The sequence below is a fragment of the Cydia splendana genome, chromosome 16 (genome assembly GCF_910591565.1).
Source record: "Cydia splendana chromosome 16, ilCydSple1.2, whole genome shotgun sequence".
NCBI classification, from domain to species: Eukaryota; Metazoa; Arthropoda; class Insecta; order Lepidoptera; family Tortricidae; genus Cydia; species Cydia splendana.
Window position 1 is genome coordinate 4,631,206 of NC_085975.1, and position 19,597 is coordinate 4,650,802.

Consider the following 19,597-nt stretch of genomic DNA (forward strand, 5'->3'; position numbering starts at 1 on the left):
AGGCTACTTTCGGTCTGTGAGCATTATGGTAATGCACATGGACTGAAATATAATGTTTCCAAAACCGAGATGATGGTGTTCGCGTCGGGTTCTGGGCCGGACAGCGTACCTCCGGTGTATTTAAATGGGTCGGAAATCAATGTTGTTAGGCGGTTCAAGTATTTGGGGCACTTGTTGACGGAACGGCTGCATGACGATGCTGACATTGAGCGCGAGCGGAGGGCCCTCGCCGTCAGAGGCAACATGCTCGCTCGGCGGTTTTCTAAATGCAGCAAGGATGTAAAAACCACACTCTTCAAGGCATACTGCTTAGGCATGTACACCTCCCAGTTGTGGATAACGTTCACGCAGAAGGCAATGAGCAGAATAAGAGTTCAGTACAATTACGCGTTCCGGGCTCTTATGCGGCTGCAGCGGTGCTGCAGCGCGTCGGGCATGTTCGCGGACGCGGGGGTCCCCGACTTTTTCGCGGTAACGAGATCCCGCGTTGCCACGTTCTGGAGGAGACTGCGCCTTTCCGACAACAAAATACTTGTGGCTGTTTCTGACGATATAAGGAGTCCGGTGTTTAAGCGCTGGATTTCTGTTCACATGGACCAGAATAGAAAATGACTTGCACTTAAAATGTGCGATCTTGATTTATTTTAACATGAGTGGCACCCCTCTACAGTGTCAGTATAGTTTTAGTTTTTAAATTAGTTTTAATGCAATTTGTATATGGGTACTGCCTGAAATAAAAGCTTTTTTTTTTTTTTTTTTATTTATTTATTTTTATTTATAATTAAGTCTTCGTCACACAGGAGCGTTTTACGGGTGGCGCGCGAGCGGGGCGTGAGCGTTTTATATGTAAAGTAGCTATAGGTGGTCAAGCAAATCTTGTCAGTAAAAAAAGGCGCGAAATTAAAATTTTCTATGGGACGATATCCCTTCGCGCCTCTATTTTTCCAATATGCCGCCTTTTTCTACTGACAAAGAAAAGAGATATACGTTTCTCGCTCTCACTTATGGGTGCGACACTCCAAGGTCACGGTGCGGTGCGATAGTCTGTTAAGCCCCCCATTCACACTCCTACCTTGTAGTCCGCCTCGTAATCCGCCTCGTTGGGTAGGATTGTGTATGGGGATTGCGGACTACGAGCCGTCCTACAAACTCAAGTAGGATGCCACTTGGGTCCTACAAATCCTACAAGCCCCGCCCACCGCTGTAGTCCGCCGCGTAGGATTGTGTGTGGCTTGTCGTCCTACGTTGAGGACTACCGTGTTTGACGTAGGTATAACAACAGTGCGCGCCATTTTGTTGAAATTTGTAAAGGAATCGCTGTTTTTGGACCAGAAATCACCCAATTACTCCAACAAACAATGGAGGAATAGGCATTGCAACAATTATTACCAATACTTAAGAAATATGACGTTCTCTGGCGAATTTTTAGCAGTTTCTTTTCCCACACTCTTTTTTATTTTTATCCAATAACAAGAAAATACATAGCAGAAGAGCTATTTTCTTTTTTAAATTGCACGTAAAGCCCCCTCCAGACTATGCGCGTTAATCGCGGGCGAAGCCGCGAACGCGAGTGTGGAGGAGGCTTAACATTTTCAAGAGTAAGTAGACCGACCACAGACCGACACTTGTGAGAAACGAATCAGTACTGGTGATGGACGGCAAAACAGAGGGCCTACCGCGAACCACGTTCTACGTTTTGCCCCTCTGTCGCGCGTGTAAATTCGTACGTAAGTGTGACAGGGAGGCAGCACGTCCAACGTGGTTCGCGGTAGGCCCTTAGTACCGTGTGTGAGCTATTTTTTGCTCCGTAGTCCTGCGAGGCGGACTACAACGTAGGATGGTGTGTGAGCTATATCTTACGCCGTAGTCCTGCGAGGCGGACGACAAGGTAGGAGTGTGAATGAGGGGCTTTAGCTACGCGGCGCGCCCCGCTCACGCGCCGCCCGGAAAACGCGCCTGTGTGACGAAGCCTTTACAGAGAATTCTTATAAGGCCCGATTCGCACGACAGCTTAAAAAGCGTTGCGTTAAAACCCGACGTTGGCGCTTTTTTACCGTTTCCAATATTTGTGTTCATATGAACGCTTAAAAATCACTTGTGAGTCGTACTGCCACGTACGCATCTCAGAAAAGCCATACTTTTTTGCTATTACTACTAATATAGCTTGAATATTTCAGGAATTTGTAAGCATAAGTTGACATTTTTAAGGTGAAACTAATAATAATCTTGACGATTGACACCAAAAATTGACACTTGACAGCCAACTGACAGCAGCGCCGGCGCTTTTTCAACGCTTGTGAGAACAGATACACGGATTTCCGTATGGTCTATTCAGTTTGACGCCAACGCTCAACGCCGAAAATCGAACAGTGCTCGATAAAAAAGCGCCGCGCTTAAAAACCGCCTTCGTGTGAATACATACATGGTTATCCATTTGTGTCATTCAAACGCTTTTTTAACGCGCGTTGAAAAAGCTGCCGTGCGAACGGGGCCTTAATCGTTTTTAACAGAAGTAGACCGTTGGAGCTGACCTAATTTTCTGAGTTACACACTCTCTTTTTGTATTATTTAACGAAGACTTCCTTATTCCTTCGGGACTGATCGAATCGGTCGATTTGATCAGTAATGAAATTGGCGTCAATCTCCAATTTTAGATTTATGGTGATATTAGAGCCCTCTAAATTGAATAAACGGGTATGTCCTTAAACCACGTCCAAGACCATCGGTGGACGGGCAGCAGCGTCCCTCAAATTCGGTGTACTCGACTGCGATCGCCAACCCGCTTGCCAAGCGTGGCGATTATGGCATTCACCCCCCAAAAAAGGGGGAGGCCTATGTTCAGCAGTGGACGTCTTATGGCTGAGATGATGATGATAATGATGAAATTGAATAAATGCCCCAGAACGAAAATACTGACCTCACAAATTGGTATTCCTTGCGTCCGCACCTCATTTTATCGGTAATAACGGTCATTATCGGTGGTTGAATTTGTGAGCCAAATTGGTATTTGCGTCCGCACGTCCTGATTCGATCGGGCAATTGAATCAGATTGGCGAAAACATGACTAATCTGGATATGCCTTTAATTGACAAGAGTTTAAAGGATATCATACAAATACGACGGAATAAAAATAAACTTGCTTATACTGTTGTGTATTGCTATTGAATAGCTTGGATTGCTCATGATAAAATTAATCTTGATTGAATTTCTTTCAGATCAAAAATCAAGCCTCAACATCGCAATCCCTCAACTCAAAAAAAGATTCCGATTGTTGACGCCATAGATATAATTATTTCCAAAAAGCGTGCACAAATAACAGATGCACGTGAAATATTAGCTGAACTAGCTCACAGATTAATAATATGTGTCTACGGATTAGTATAGCCGCCCGTCATACTTTTTTTTCTATTTATTTTTAGAGCTTGTCACCGAGGTGAACTTGTCGCTCCATAAAAAACTACAAATTTATACATTCTTACAACTAACTTATTCTATATACTAAAGCCTTTCGTACAAGCTGCAATAGCGCCATGGCAGCATCCGACGAAGGAGCAGCCAGGACACTATTGCAGCCCCCAACATAGCATTATGGCTTACGCCCGTCATACTGGGTCATACTGAACAACTTTTTCTATCGGACCAACCCCGAAATCCCAAAAAAAATATTGGCCTTCCCATAGAAAACGTCGACATCCATTCGATCAAAATGTATGAAACGGCCAATAAAACTTAAGTGATTTCGAAGTTGGTCCCATTATAAGTGTCATAACTGAAAAATTTGAATTTGATTCAATCAGTGGCCTATTTTATAAAGCTACAAGTTACAATTTACAAGCGGAAGTCTCTTTCTAACCCTATGTGCTAGAACGAGACTTCCGCTTGTAAATTGTAACTTGTAGCTTTATAAAATAGGCCACAGGTAGCGGTGATTGCTAAAGGGGCTTATACTCGGCTTAAACATAGAACACGGACCTAATGTAACGATGCATTTTTACAAATCAGTCGTTACAGCCGGTCGCAACGACGGACTCTAAGCCCCCATTTGCACGAGAGCTTTTACAACGCGCGTTAAAAAAGCGTTTGAATCTGTCCGCACTCTAAATTCGATTTAACGACCAAGGCTTAGGTAAGTCGAAAATCTAACAACGCGTGATAAAAAGCGCTACCGCTGTCGTGTGAATAAATACACATGTATCTATTTGTGTCATTCAAACGCTTTTTTAACGCGCGTTGTAAAAGCGCCCGTGGGTATGGGGGCTAAAGGCGTATCCTGACCAGATCCTGACTAGTAAATTTTTCGCCAGTCTGATTAAATTGCCCGACCGAATCACGAGGTGCAGATGCAAACACCAACTTGGCTCGCCGAATTCAACCGCCGATATTGACCGATATTACCGATAAAATGAGGTGCGGACGGTTGAATACCAATTTGTGAGGACTGACGCCACACTGTGGGCTGAAATTAGGCTTTCTTTGACATAGAAACCGTTGTTTTTTTTTTTTTAATGGCTTCGGGCTCCGGGCGCATTCAGCCAAACGAGTAAAACGGGGAAACGGAATTAAAGGATTACATTATAACGGATAATTCGGAATTTTGGACAAGGATCAGGATAAGGTAACGTATAATAAATTATAGTTTTATATTACGACGTGAATGGTTTATGTTTTCTTGATTGAAATAGGTTTTGCTAGGCATTGTTATAGTAACCTATGAATTTTAGACGATTAGGAATGAAAGTTGTCGAGTTACGAATTTAAAAAAAAATCGGGTTGCACTCCTGGAGTGCCGACAGAAGTGAAAACTCAATGACTAGTCCAAAATGTCTGCAGCACTATGTATAATTGACCCATCCTCCTTTCTATTGAAAAACTTTAGTTCCGAAATTGCTGGCCAGTGAGCTTAAATTTATAGCGTTAATTGTTTAAAATTCGAATATAAATTGTAAAGTTACCTTGCAGACCTCGCATCTAAATATATTTGGTCATGATATTTTGAGTTTTCACTTTTATTAGCGATTTTATCAAGATGTAGCTTTATTGAATTATATTGGAGTGATATAAAGTTAGAATGTAACTGTGAGATTCTCGTATTTCAGCCCGTACAAGATTTATTGCTTAATATAAAAGTTCCAGTTTTAAATAATTCACCTGATTATGATACGTTATGACTAAAGTTCTTTGGTGAATAACATTGTGCGTGACACATGACGTCAGCGTTACGTTATTACGCGTTATGTGTTACGCTGTATCGAGTTTATCATTTTTTCCCCACCTCAAAAAGTGCTCAGCGCCGCTAAAGAAGTTTTCACTTCAAAAAAATGTATGGAGCAGGAACAAGAAATCATTATTACTTACTCAAGAAACACAAAACAAACCGTAATATCTTCGCAGGTGGTTATACTACGAATTATTTGTGATTTTTTGGCATACTACATATATCCGTCACGGGTGCGGCTTTTTTTAAAATCATTAATTGTTTCTATGGGAAAAGCACAAAAACCAAAGTCAACATATTAAGATTATTTTGACTGAAATGGGTTTTGCCCAGTATGTTTATGCTAAGTTGTAAGTTTCAGACGATTTGAGTCGAAAATACTAGTTATGATTTTTTTTTCAAACAAAATGTATGGAGCCGGTACAAAAAATCAAAATATCTCAACAGTTGACTTTGGTTTTCGTGCTTTTTCCATAGTACCAATTAATGTTTTTTTTAAAAAGCCGCACCCGTGACGGATATATGTAATATGCCAAATAATCACAAATAATTCGTAGTATAACCATCTGCGAGGATATTACGGTTTGTTTTGCGGTTCTTGAGTACTTAATAATGATTTCTTGTTCCTGCTCCATACATTTTTTTGAAAAAAATTCGTAACTCGACAATTTTCATTCCAAAGCGTGTAAAATTCATAGAGTCGGACCAAAAAAAGTCTGCAGCGGATTTGATAGCCCACGCAGTGCAAGTGTCATTTAACGTCATAATTTCATAGAAGTTTGACGTTTAAAATAACACTTTCACTGCGTGGGCTATCAAATCCGCTGCAGACTATTCTTGATCTGACTCTAGGTTACCATAACAATGCCTAGCAAAAACCTATTTCAATCAAGAAAACATAAAAATAACAACTTCGGTTTCTATGTCATTGAGAGCCGAATTTCAGCCCACAGTGCGCCAGTATTTTCGTTCTGGGGCATTTTTTCAATTTAGAGGGCTCTAAAGGCCCCTGTACACAAGGGACCAGCGCCGGCTACTCCAAGGGACGCAGCCATGCGGTAGAATGAGATAGCAATAACACTTGCTCCCTCTAACGCACAAATGCGTCCCTTGGAGTGGCCGGCGCTGACCGATTGTGTATAGTTCGTAGTTTTGTAACAGAGCCCGGCGGCTAATCCTATTGTTTATTGTTAAGTAAAACCGCACGTGCTACTTACCTGCAAAAAAGGGTCATACTTATTCTATTTGACACCTGAGCGCGGGCTAGTCCAACGTTCAAAAAACCAGTGTAGGTGCGCTCTCCGATAACGCGCCTTTGTTACGCATCTCGATGACACATTTTAGACTGGCTCTGTAGTGTTCGACTCGCCAGCACTCAGTAACCGAAGTACGCAGGTTTTATGCAGGTGGTTGTGGCACGTGGCACGAGCGGTTTTACTTAACAATAGACAATAGGATTAGCTCGGGCTCTGTTACAAAACTACGAACTATACAGGGGCTTTAATTAATATCACCATAAATCTAAAATTGGTGATTGAATTGGAGATAGACGCCAATGTCATTTCTGATCAAATCGACCGATTTTATCAGTCCCGTCTGGATACCACTTAAGGCTGGCGTTTGGTTTCCAGGGGGCCCACCGCGAAAACTGTAATTCGCAAATTCTTTAGGTGCCATATCCTCTATGGATGTCGGCTACCACAGTCCGGAACTCTTCTCTATTCGCAGCTTTTCTGCCATGGGGGCTAAAAGTTTCTTTAGATGTAGTTCAGAGTACGCTGGAAACATAGCTGGGCATTAACTCGTTAATCCGTTAATCGTTAATTAACGAAGTTAAGATTTCGAGTAACGGATTAACTTTTAAGTTAACTTTAAAAACCTGTAACGGACTTGTTAACTTCCGTTAACTTTTCTTAAGTCCGTTAATCGTTAATACCTAAGTACCTACTCACACCAAGGCCGCGCGCTGCCTCAAATATAATCACTAGTATACCTTCGAGTGCTGCTGTGGAACGCCTGTTTTCGGCGGGAAAAGATATTTTTTCTCCAAAACGGGCGTCGCTATAAGACGACAATTTTAATATGCTCATGTTCATGAAGGGGAACATGCACCTTATGGCAGATGCTAGCGAATGATATTTTTATTGGCTATGCTATTATTAATTAGTAGATTAGTCTTTAATAAAAATCAAAATTTATGATTATTTCTCCTAGTTTTATTTCCTATTGCGTATATTTACGATTTCGAGTTAACGATTAACGATTAACTTTAACTTCCGTTAAAACTTTTGAAAAGTAACGTTTTAACGTTTAACGAAGTTAACTTTTTATTTAACGGATTAACGATTAACGAAGTTAACTTTTTGATTAACGGTGCCCAGCTCTGGCTGGAAAGCCGCTACACCGTTGGTGACCCCGAACTGATATACCATGGTACATGGTACCATATAATTTACCGTTTGCTTCAAACGCGGTGTATATTCGTTCTTTTTGTAGAATAGGTACTTATACATACAGGGTGTCCAGTAATTAATGGACAACCTTCCAACCATCGGCAGGGCACCTTAGGCTGGTCCAGAAAATGCACTTATAGGTCTAGTAAAAGTTTCGTGGTTTTCGAGATAATCACACTTTTATGTCTTTTTTATTAGTTAGCACCATACTTCACTTTAATCACCATCTAGGCCATATTTTTGTTTGTAGAAATGTAAATAGCATGTGTGATACCATTTTAGAATCAGTATTAGATAAACTATTTTTAAGAAAGTTGGGCACTCTGTTCTCCATACATTTTTTTTTCACCACAAGCGACCAGACTTCTTGAAAATGTTAGAGTACAATGTAATTTTTTGTATTGTAATCGACAGGGCCGATGGTTAGAAGGTTGTCCATTAATTACTGGACATCCTGTATACTTGAATGGTGATAAGCAATTTGACTGAAATAATTGTATTGTGCTGCTTTTGCGACAATTGTTTCTATTTTTGGCAATGGGAATGCATCCAATTCAGTATAGGGTCATTGTGCTAGTTTTCGTCCGGTGTCAGTTTCCGTCCATTTGACGAAATTTGAATATAAATAAATAAATAAATAGTGAGTATTATATTCTTTGATCCTTAATACCTAAACAATTTATCTATCTACATAAAAATATATTTCGCAAGTAGCAAATTATAAATAAATGAAATTTATTATTTACTAATCCGTCAAGTGGACGGAAACTGACACCGGACGATAAACTGACGCAATTATAGTCCCACCAATAAAAGTCTGCAGCGGATTTGATAGCCCACGCAGTGTAAGTGTTATGTATAAGTCATAATTTCATAGAAGATTGACGTTTTAAATGACACTTGCACTGCGTGGGCTATCAAAATCGCTGCAGACTTTTTACGGTCTAACTATACCCTATTTGATAATCGTTTGAGAATAATCGATTACCATCCTCTTCTTATGTAGACCTCCACCGGCAATTAGAACTTGTGCCCGCCAGGGAAATACACTGTGTTCGATGATACCGTCTTCGAGTAGTTTAGAGATTTCAGTTTTTATGAAAAGCTCGTCATCGTCACTATGGCGCCTGGACCGGACCGCAATGGGTTTTGTGTAGTGTCCGACCGAAACTACTAAAAAGGGCAGCAAAATTAAGCCTACCAAAAATAAACGAAGTATTAAACACATTGGCTGCCCACCATCCTTCACCTAAAGTGTATCTCCCACGCCCCTTACAAATTTAGTGATCCCAGCATCACTATATTACTGAGGTCAATAAAGAGGTAACGAGCTTTCGATTCCACTGGTGATGCTCATGGGCACACAGAGAAGATTACGTGATCCCAACGGTGATGTTCAATGTCATGGCAGCCAACGTGTTAAAAGATTAGCCTGCCAGGCTTTCCAGTTATATTAGGCTATATTGGTGTGCATATAAGTGAAACAACGACATATGTGCAACGTCTTGTAATATATTGATAATGATAGTAAATATATTTATGGAAGCATAGATTAAGTACATTTAATGTAGGCAATGACTAATGACATTCATATATTTATACAAATTAATAATAAAAATATCATTTAAAGTACATATGGTCCTATTTTCCCGCACTAGTGCGTAAAATAGCACTTTTCGTGCGTATGTCAAAAGTTTAAAGGGCCATGTACTGTAAAACGTTGTACGATACATGTGCGAATAGGTAATTTGCAAATCGTGTGGATTTAAAACACTCCCTTCGGTCGTGTTTTAATTTATCGCCACTCGTTCGAATTTCCTCTTTTCCGCACTTGTATCGTAAATAACTATTCGCCGCCCTAGGCCCCAGGCCCTGTACAGCCGCCTCTTTCAATAGCACTTGAAAGAGGGTTCTATGAGGTTCATGTTGTTCTAACTAAACAGTGATAGTGATACGTTTCAGCACTAGAACATTATATTTTTCACCACACCAGCTCGGAAAGGCTTACTTTGCACTTCAAAAACTGATAACAAAGTTGCATTTTATTCACATGTGAGGCAAAGTAATCAAATGTAAATTTTGAGTTGTTTTCTTATGTTTGCTGGTAGAATTGACTTTTAAATGATGATTTTGGATGATAAATATTTAATAACATTCATTTGGATTTGATTTTCTTTGATATTTGACATTTAATATTTGCTTCGGGTTGGTGTGGTGAAAAATTTTGTGTTTCACTCGGGGGCAAATTTTGTTTAACCCTCGTGCTTTGAAACCCTCGCAACGCTCAAGATTCCATTTTTCGAACCACTCGCTACGCTCGTGGTTCAATTTTGGAATCTTTCGCTTGCTCGGGTATCAATATTAGCACGAGCGATTGAACAACAACTTTGCCTCCTTGTAAAACAAATAACTATTACTGCGGGCCTGACAATAGGGCTGTTGACATGAATCGCGAATATATAACATGTTATATGTTTACCATAGCATAATATTAGAATGCTGCAAATTATATTTGCAAGTGTAAATATGCTTAACAAATTATTTAAAAATATGAATAAAAAATTATCATGATAGTATTAAGGTTCAAATCTATGTAACAGCTCATACGAGTTAACATGTTTTGGTAATGTATTTAAGACGATCGACCACCTCAATGTAGACGAGTTGAATCTTAATACTATCACGATACAGGATACGGATTTAAAGGACATTGTTGCTTTAGCACGTGGCTAGGTATAATAGAGGTAGGTACGGGAGCTAAACCGCCCGTAGGTATAAAAGAAATAATGGTTTTTGTTAAAAGCTTATAGGGTCTTAGGCGTAAAAATAAGGCATAGGTATATACTATAATAGTAAATGCAAATAATCCAATTAGCTCCAGGATGGTAGTGTAATATGTGGTTCGTATGCGTGCATGTGCCTCCATCAATTGGTTGAACAAGACAGATTCGAACTGTCGACCTCCGTCTGTGGTGATGTGAAGAGCATCAAGCATGCCAAACCGAGAGATCTACCAAAACCAAACCAATCTACTAAAAGTTTGCAAAGCTAACCGTTTCTACTACTGTTTTAACATTGTTCTATAGATAAATTACTTGGCTATCGGTATGGTATTTGCGGATTCCTGAATTCGACGCCACTTTTATTCTACACGTCGTGAAAAATATTGCGGCGTCGATTTTGGCTTCCTTTGTGTGACGTAACACAAAAAAAACACATACATTTTCTTCATTTTGTGTTACATTCTTGCATATTTTTGTGAATATTCCATTGTGTTACCTACACTTTTTTGCAATTCACTCGTTTACGGGTTTTACTAGTGCTGCACTCTGGCAACAGAACATTGTATTCTCTATCGCCATAATTTGTGACGTTTTCAACCAAAAGGTTAACATTGTCGGTTGTCGACGAGGCTGATTTCAAATTGAAGCTTTATGGAAATAGCGCCTTATTGACAACAGATAATAAGTACCCCTTTGGTTGAAAATGATACATTTGTCCCTATTCACATAATTTAGCCATAATTATAAACGTATTCATGAAAGCATTTTTCAGCTTTAGATGTGCATATGCAGTCATGCACATCTAAAGCTGGAAAATACAGACTTATAAATCGAAATGTAATAAGTGACTTATGAACATATTCCGATTGATCAAACTTTAATTATTCTATGTGCGGCAATTAGCACTGTACGTAAATACATATCTATTTCGAAAATTTTACCGGCCATATGTAAGTACTTACTGCAACTACAAAACGTTGTGCGAATAGTTAAGGTGGTTCGCTTTCCATACAAAAAACAATTGCGTTATATTAAGTAATTACACACTATTAGGTAATTAATTGTTTTTTGTATGGAAAGCGAACCACCTTAATTGCCAACGAGAGGCGATAAATTGAAACACGATCTAAGGGAGTTCTACTTTTCGAACATGTATGTTTGGGACAACTGGGAAAACTTCTAGCTTCGCAAAACATGCCAGATGCACTACATCTACGAGGTAAGCCCAACAGCATTCTGAATGCATTGTTATACTGCACTTTTAATGCATTGTAGGCTCGCTTCGTATAGTTAACCCACAGGCCGCTCGAGTAAAAGGAATGGCAATATGATCTAAAGAGCGTTGTACCTTGACATTACTGATATTATTAACATAAAAGGTTTACATTTTGAAGCTTTATGGAAATAGCGCCTTATTGACAACAGATAATAAGTACCCCTTTGGTTGAAAATGATACATTTGTCCCTATTCACATAATTTAGCCATAATTATAAACGTATTCATGAAAGCATTTTTCAGCTTTAGATGTGCATATGCAGTCATGCACATCTAAAGCTGGAAAATACAGACTTATAAATCGAAATGTAATAAGTGACTTATGAACATATTCCGATTGATCAAACTTTAATTATTCTATGTGCGGCAATTAGCACTGTACGTAAATACATACCTATTTCGAAAATTTTACCGGCCATATGTAAGTACTTACTGCAACTACAAAACGTTGTGCGAATAGTTAAGGTGGTTCGCTTTCCATACAAAAAACAATTGCGTTATATTAAGTAATTACACACTATTAGGTAATTAATTGTTTTTTGTATGGAAAGCGAACCACCTTAATTGCCAACGAGAGGCGATAAATTGAAACACGATCTAAGGGAGTTCTACTTTTCGAACATGTATGTTTGGGACTGCTTCTAACTCGACCTAGCAGAGATACTATTTTCTTGCGCATGATTGCCAGAAAACTTCTAGCTTCGCAAAACATGCCAGATGCACTACATCTACGAGGTAAGCCCAACAGCATTCTGAATGCATTGTTATACTGCACTTTTAATGCATTGTAGGCTCGCTTCGTATAGTTAACCCACAGGCCGCTCGAGTAAAAGGAATGGCAATATGATCTAAAGAGCGTTGTACCTTGACATTACTGATATTATTAACATAAAAGGTTTACATTTGCTCCATGTGAAGCTGTTGGAGGAAAGAAAATTATAACACTCATGAACATTCCTTTTCAATATTTTACTGACAGGTGAATAGGTTCTAAAAATGTAGTGCAATTTCCTTTACCTTCGTATTTTCACGGATACGTCCGAACGTCTCATATATGCTACTTGTATTTCAGTCAATACAAACAGTACTGAGGCGAGGTTGACTAAAGTAGCTTTTATACCTAACTATTCGTATCTTCTCCTGCAATTGGCGACTGACACGAAGACGTCAGACGCCCGAGGCGCGCGACGCACGTCCGGCGCCGGCGACTCAGCAGAGACTCATTCTGGCTGCTTGTATCAGCTCCTGAAATTTGAGAATAATTATATTTAGAATATTTGTTTAAAATGATTTTATCAGTGCAACATAAACTTTAATTCACTTTCATAACTTTCCTGGCTTATTTTATATAGGCCCTACATACACAGATGGCGCTAGAAATAGGTACGTAACTTTTATGAAAACCTAAATGTTAAATGTTTTAAAATAATGCCTGCTTATATGACCTTGTATTATCGTAGTTTATATAAACTGATATGTCGTTTTTACAAACACTCCCTCAGTGGACTTGTTGTACAAAGTAGCAACAAAGGTCTTTCAAATTCTGAAAGTGTCATTACGGGATTGTCCATATGAGTATGACACCAACGAAACGGCCAAGCCGTACTGTTTGACCAAGATGTTGGCTTTATACTGTTAGAGCTTATAAAGTTAGGAATGACAGAGTAAAAGTCTTGGTACCTACTACGGGATCTGATAACTTTTTAGTGTAAAAGCTTTATGCAACTAGTCCTGGCAACACTTTACATTAAATGTTTTGGTGGGTTGTTCTAACCTCAAAAGTAGTATACTAGAGGTAATTGAGGTAATCTGAAAAAAAACCCGCCAAGTGCGAGTCGGGCTCGCGTTCCATATATATGTATATTACACAATTTTTAACAATCAGTGCCGGATTAAGATATTTTGATGCTTTAAGCATTTCTAGACCATGGTGCCCCCTCTCCCTAGGGTCATCAAGATTACATTGATTTTTTTGGTAAATTGAGAGAAGTTCAATGCCGCATTACAGCTGAGAATGGAAATCAGTCACATCATTTTATCACAAAAATTGACAGTGCCGTAGCAGTAATGTTGCAACAGAGTACCTAATACTGCTGCAGTCGCCACCCGAATGTCACCTTTATCATATCTAAGAAAGTGATTGAAACGCGAGCGAAGCGAGCATGAAAATTTTTCGATATAAAAACGCAATATGATAGACAGTTGTACATTTTTACTTTTAGTATGGAAATCAGTCACATCATTTTATCACGGAAGTTGACAGTACTGCAGCAGTAACGTTGCAACAGAGTAATGTTGCTGCAGTCGTCATCCGAATGTCACCTTTGTCATACCTTAGAAAGTTATTGAAAAGGCGAGCGAAGCGAGCGCGAAAATTTTTCGATATAAAAAACGCAATTTTACTTTTAGTCCGAACCAGGCCCGAATCCAGGATTTCATACAGAGAAAGGATGGGACAGTTTTCTATCAGCCTAGCTTCGCATAGGGCTCGATATTTAAGGCTCTCAGCGAGGTTGTTTTCATGCATAAAATATGCAAGAAAGTAGAGCTTGGAATTGACCAAGTGAATTGAATTGGCGAAGTGTGAGCAAGGCAGTAGGCCCAGCTGCGAAGAGGAAAGCTTGGATTTGGATCCACGCCCAAGTGTAATTACTTAAGGCAGAAGATCAACTTTGCCGTAAGGCAGAAGGCCTCGCATAAGACCTAACGCCGAACCGCAAAAGAGTGGGTTGAAATCGAATCTATGCATGTAGTCACACCTCTTCTACTGCTACCGATTGTTTCCCAAAGAAATACGCGCCATTATTTTTGCAAACTAGCTTTTGGACAGCTAAAAAAAAATCGTGTGGTAAAAACGATGTGTCTGTCCCTAATTTTAAATGAAATCTAACACTTTAAACTCTCGCGTTTTGTACACATATTTAATTACACAAACGGGTCACAAATTTTTTTTTTTATTTTTTTCATTTACCCCCCAAAAGTGGTCCCCATGTTTAAAATTAACTTGTTTACGTTACATGTCCATATTTGGGTCACAAACTTACATATGTGTACCAAATTTCAACTTGATTGGTCCAGTAGTTCCGGAGAAAATCGGCTGTGACAGACGGACAGACAGACGCACGAGTGATCCTATAAGGGTTCCGTTTTTTCCTTTTGAGGTACGGATTACGGAACCCTAAAAAGGACTATAATTATTAAAATCATTTAAATTAATTAAGATAAATGTGTGGAAAACTGTCAGGTAAGACGACAAGCTCTTTCAATCCTTCAACTCTTGCACTTGTACATTCTCTACTTACAGAAGTTTTGTAGAGCAGAATAAGCGAGGCATCCATGTAGAGGTAGTGTAGGGACGCTCGGCAGGAAGCAGGTGGGCTGTCGATCACGTGTTGCGTTCATTCAGCCCAATTCCCTAGAGTTGGAGCTGCAGCTAGGTTACTGTCCCGGCGGCATTAAGTGCCACACCATTCTCCTCGAATCTTCTTGTTTTCCTGCAGAACAGAAGAACATCTTTAAGTTCGTTTTCTTTCAGTGTGTCTTTACCGAATGTATTATATCGCGGTGCCGAATACATGAATTACATGATAAGTTCGCCTTTGTACTAATGATGTGTGTTCTTTCATGTTTTATGTTTCTTTTTGTACAAGGACTATACCAATTTTAATAACAAAACTTCCGTGAGACACAGACATATTAAATATATTAAAAACGGGTCACTCACGTATTTGACAATAATGCCCTAAATGAGGGTAGTTTCTCGCCCCCCTTGCCGCCACCGGCGCCTGCGCCGAGTTATCGGGCGCGGAGAGCTGCGGCCCGCAGTCTGCGCCGGTCCGTCACCGTAAACGCAAGCTCCTGATGACACTCCTCGGTACGGAGTGAAACATGTCGAGCGTTTTTCGACTTAAAATACGTGAGTGACCCGTTTTTAATATATATTTAATAAGGACTATACCAAACAAACTTAAGAATATCCACAAATGGCTCAAAAACAAATGAAGGGACCGGATGTGGTGTCTTCTCGGAGGACCTGAACATATACATCTCAAAACCCCTGGGTTACACTGGGAACACAATACGGTATTCCAAGCTGAATGTGTAGGAATAATAGAAGCTTGCAATGCGATAAAAAGACGAGAAGTAAAACAAGAAAATATAGTAATACTGTCAGACAGTAAATCAGTACTGCAAGCACTAGGTAGCTACAAACTTACATCGGAACTCATACTTGAATGTCATCGAGGCCTCACTGAAGTGAGCAAAGAAGGCAACAAAGTAACAGTATAATGGATAAAGGGGCATAGTGGATCAAGAGGAAACGATGCAGCGGATGAACTGGCCAGGAAAGGTTCAGAAACCAGCTAGACCAACATCACAAACAGCTTCACAATAAGTACTGGACTAAAATGAACACCTGTAGGCAGACCAAAGAACAAAACTACAAGCTTACACCAAAATATTACTAAAAACACCCAGACACCAACTACGCAAAATAGTAGGATTAATCACAGGACATAACAGACTAATCCAGCGGTCGGCAACCTTTTAGCAGCCAAGGACCAAATAGTAGTTACCGAAGTTGATGCGGGCCGCACTTTGTTAATATTTGTGACTTTATCAGACATTGTCGTTTGTCAATATTACATACAAAATAGCCTAGGAGACTCGCGGGGTGCAAGTGAGAGGTTTGCGGGCCGCTAGTGAAAGGCTCGCGGGCCGCAAGTGAGAGGTTCGCGGGCCGCTTGTTGCCGACCGCTGCACTAATCAAACACCTACATAATATGGGTAAAACAGACAGCCCCATGTGCAGAGTGTGCATGGAAGAAGAAGAAACAGTAAAGCATATTCTCCTACACTGTAGAAGGTAGACTCCGTGCACATTGAAGGAGGCAGTTAGCAACCTGAAGACACTGCTAGGTGTCATGGAGGAGCTGGGGTGGCTATAGTTCGTTTTTTTTTGCATTAGAAAGAACTTGGAAGAAGGTAAGCAATCTTGACATGTCTTTTAGTTGAAAAACGCTTTTTAAAAATCAATAACTATTACTTATAAGAATAAGAATAATTTATTTCTAAAAACTGTTACAAACATAGTTACCAGGGGCCCCCGCACTAGGTTACACCTGTATCGCGGGGAACCAATTACACTTGTATAACAGAGTTTCGTTATCGTGTGCAGGTCATACTATTAATATAATATCACATAATAACATTAAAACTTACATTTAATACTTAAAACCAAAATTTAACAATTAACATAGTCTAAGGTAAAAATTACAGTGAAGTGACACTTTGCAAAATAGCTTCTGTCTCTGTGTAACTCAGTGATTGAAGTAGCTTATAGGTAGTGTTTTTGGCCTCATTTGCAGTGCTATCTTTTAAATCACAATGCTTGAGAATGGCGTTGTAAGTTGCTGCCTTTATGTAGTCCCCGAAACGTTTAGCAAATGCAGATGATACTTTAGGTACCGGTAGATTAAATATGCGCTTTTTAAGGAGCGAATTGTAACAAGTCAAGTGTTTAGATGATATATGGGTGATCACAACTATTTTATGCAGAAACAGTTGACGAACGGTAAGAAAGCAGAAGAATATAAATGAACATATTAGATTCATAATTGTTACATATTTGCCGTAACTTATTTTTAGACTGTGTTTTTCAATTAAAAGACACATCAAGATTGTTTACCTTATATTTTCTAATGCTAAATAAAACGAACTATAGAGTAGTGCTACCTCGTTTTCACGCAAAATAGGCCAATGGTTGTCGACTTGCGGAAAATGCCCAGTATAACTAACTAACTAAGGGGATCCACCAACATAGGTATGTATCCTTTTGTAGTTTTGCTGAACCTATAAACACAATTTTTTTGCTCTTAAGTAGTAGTTTTTGATGGTGTTTGATCCATTGATCAGTGACCCAGTCTCAGTTTTTCTGATAAACAGCTGTCTTAATGGACTCACCGATATGTTTTGCAGAAACCTGCACCTTGTAGCATACACCTTGTTTTCTCAGTCAATCTCAATATAAATAAATATATTGGGACATTTTTACACAAATTGACTAAGTCCCACAGTAAGCTCAAGAAGGCTTGTGTTGTGGGCACCCAGACAACAATATAATTATTCAATATACAAATATCTGTCTCATCAAACAAATAAATTCCCTAACCAGGATTTGAACCCAGAACCATCAGCTTCACAGGCAGGGTCACTAGGCTAGGCACCCACTAGGCCAGACCGGTTGTCAAATATAACCAAGATATTCTTTTGAACAAACTGCCATATCACTGCTGGTTTCAATCTGTGCCCTTCATAATCTACATACTTACTGCTGTCTGTCTCTCATGCAGTCTAAAAAAATTAAGTGTGGGGTACAAACTTTGTGTCGCTCGAAAGTCGAAACCCTCTTGCCTTATCTCCTGATCCACCTTTCAGTACTGGTCATCACAAGTAATTTTCCAAATTTCTGGGAATACTTCTAGCTCGAGACAGAGGTTAAATATGTGCCATAGCGGCTCCGCCAGCACCATGCTGTACAGTCCATACGCACGAGGGAATACCATGCGGACACGAAGATTTTTTTAGCTTAAGTTGTTGAATTGCGGCACTTACCTCCAACTTCGGCTTCTCCATTAATTAATATTTTTTCAGTACCTCGTATCTCTACTGAGTCTACTGTTTCTTTTATTAGAATTCATTTATTGTATTTGTAAACCAACAAGTGTCAATACTGTCAATGTGACTGAAAGATGGCACTAGAAAAAACCGATTATTTTTAAATTGTCAAGAGCTAATGTCAGAACGTCCCTACTAATTTTGACAGCTCCCTTAAAAAAAAGAATGTCTCTGGTTTTTGGCTTCCAATTATTGGGTCGTACATTATTGGGTCGGGCTTTCTCGACCTGTACCAATAATGCGCAGCCCAATAATTGAAAGCCAAGGGACTCAAATTAGTGGACGCGAATTATGGGGTCGTACATTATTGCCCTGTGAAAAGAGTGGCTTCGTATTATCGCCCCGGACCAATCTTGCGCGGACCGAGAATGCTCAACCCAGGAATGTACAGCCCAATAATACGCGTCCACCATGGACGCCAATTATTGGGCTGTACATTCTTGGGTTGAGCATTATTTGGTTGTACATTAGTGGCTCCCGAATTGTATTTGCTTTTCCACAACCAAAACAGCTATACGAATTTAATTTAGGCTTTTCCTTACACAATTTAAAGTTATGATCCGGTTTTCCGCATTTGTAACACACTCCACGATGTGGTTTCGAAAACTTCGCGTCCGAAAACCTTGGTTGCTGTTTCCGCTGTGAAAAGGAACTATCCGACTTGGTCGCGAAGCCTGAGCTTTGTTTTACAGCGATGGCATTCACCTGAGGTTGCTTGGCACTGGAGCCTTTATAAACGTGATCACGACAAAGTGTATGCTCGCTGACCTTGGGCGGTTCTACAAATAACTTCGCCCTTTGCTGTGAAAACTCAACCTTGCGACAATAAGCCTTCAGTTCGGCGACCGACTTAATATCCACCAATGCCAACTGCTGAGTAAAATGTGGGCGAATGTTGTGCAACAAGATGTCCAGCTTCGCCTCCTCCGGTAAGTCTGATTTTAATCTTGCAAACATTCCTGACATTACCGCAAAATATAAATGGATGGGTTCGTTTTCCCCCTGTGTTCTAGCTTGAATTTCCTGTCTCAGCCTAAAATCATAGTCACCGGGGACAAACTCATCTAATAAAAGTGACTTTAAATCCTGCCAACTTGAAACCGAACCCTTGACACCTCTGAACCACAACAACGCCGAGTCTACAAATAAATGTGGTGCCGCCCTAAATAGTTTGGAATCTGAAACCCCATTT

At 39.8% G+C, this 19,597-nt stretch overlaps 1 protein-coding gene and 1 long non-coding RNA gene across 2 annotated transcripts in view; both read right to left on the minus strand.

Moving 5' to 3' along the window:
• LOC134798128 (hemicentin-1-like) overlaps positions 1 to 19,597 on the minus strand; it is a 512,059-nt gene that overhangs the window by 272,532 nt on the left and 219,930 nt on the right. The window lies entirely within an intron of this gene.
• LOC134797858 (uncharacterized) lies at positions 12,682 to 18,452 on the minus strand. The gene is made up of 3 exons (XR_010145119.1): positions 18,343 to 18,452; positions 15,030 to 15,221; positions 12,682 to 12,972 (listed from the first exon to the last, which is right to left on the minus strand). It is a non-coding gene; the product is annotated as an uncharacterized LOC134797858 (long non-coding RNA).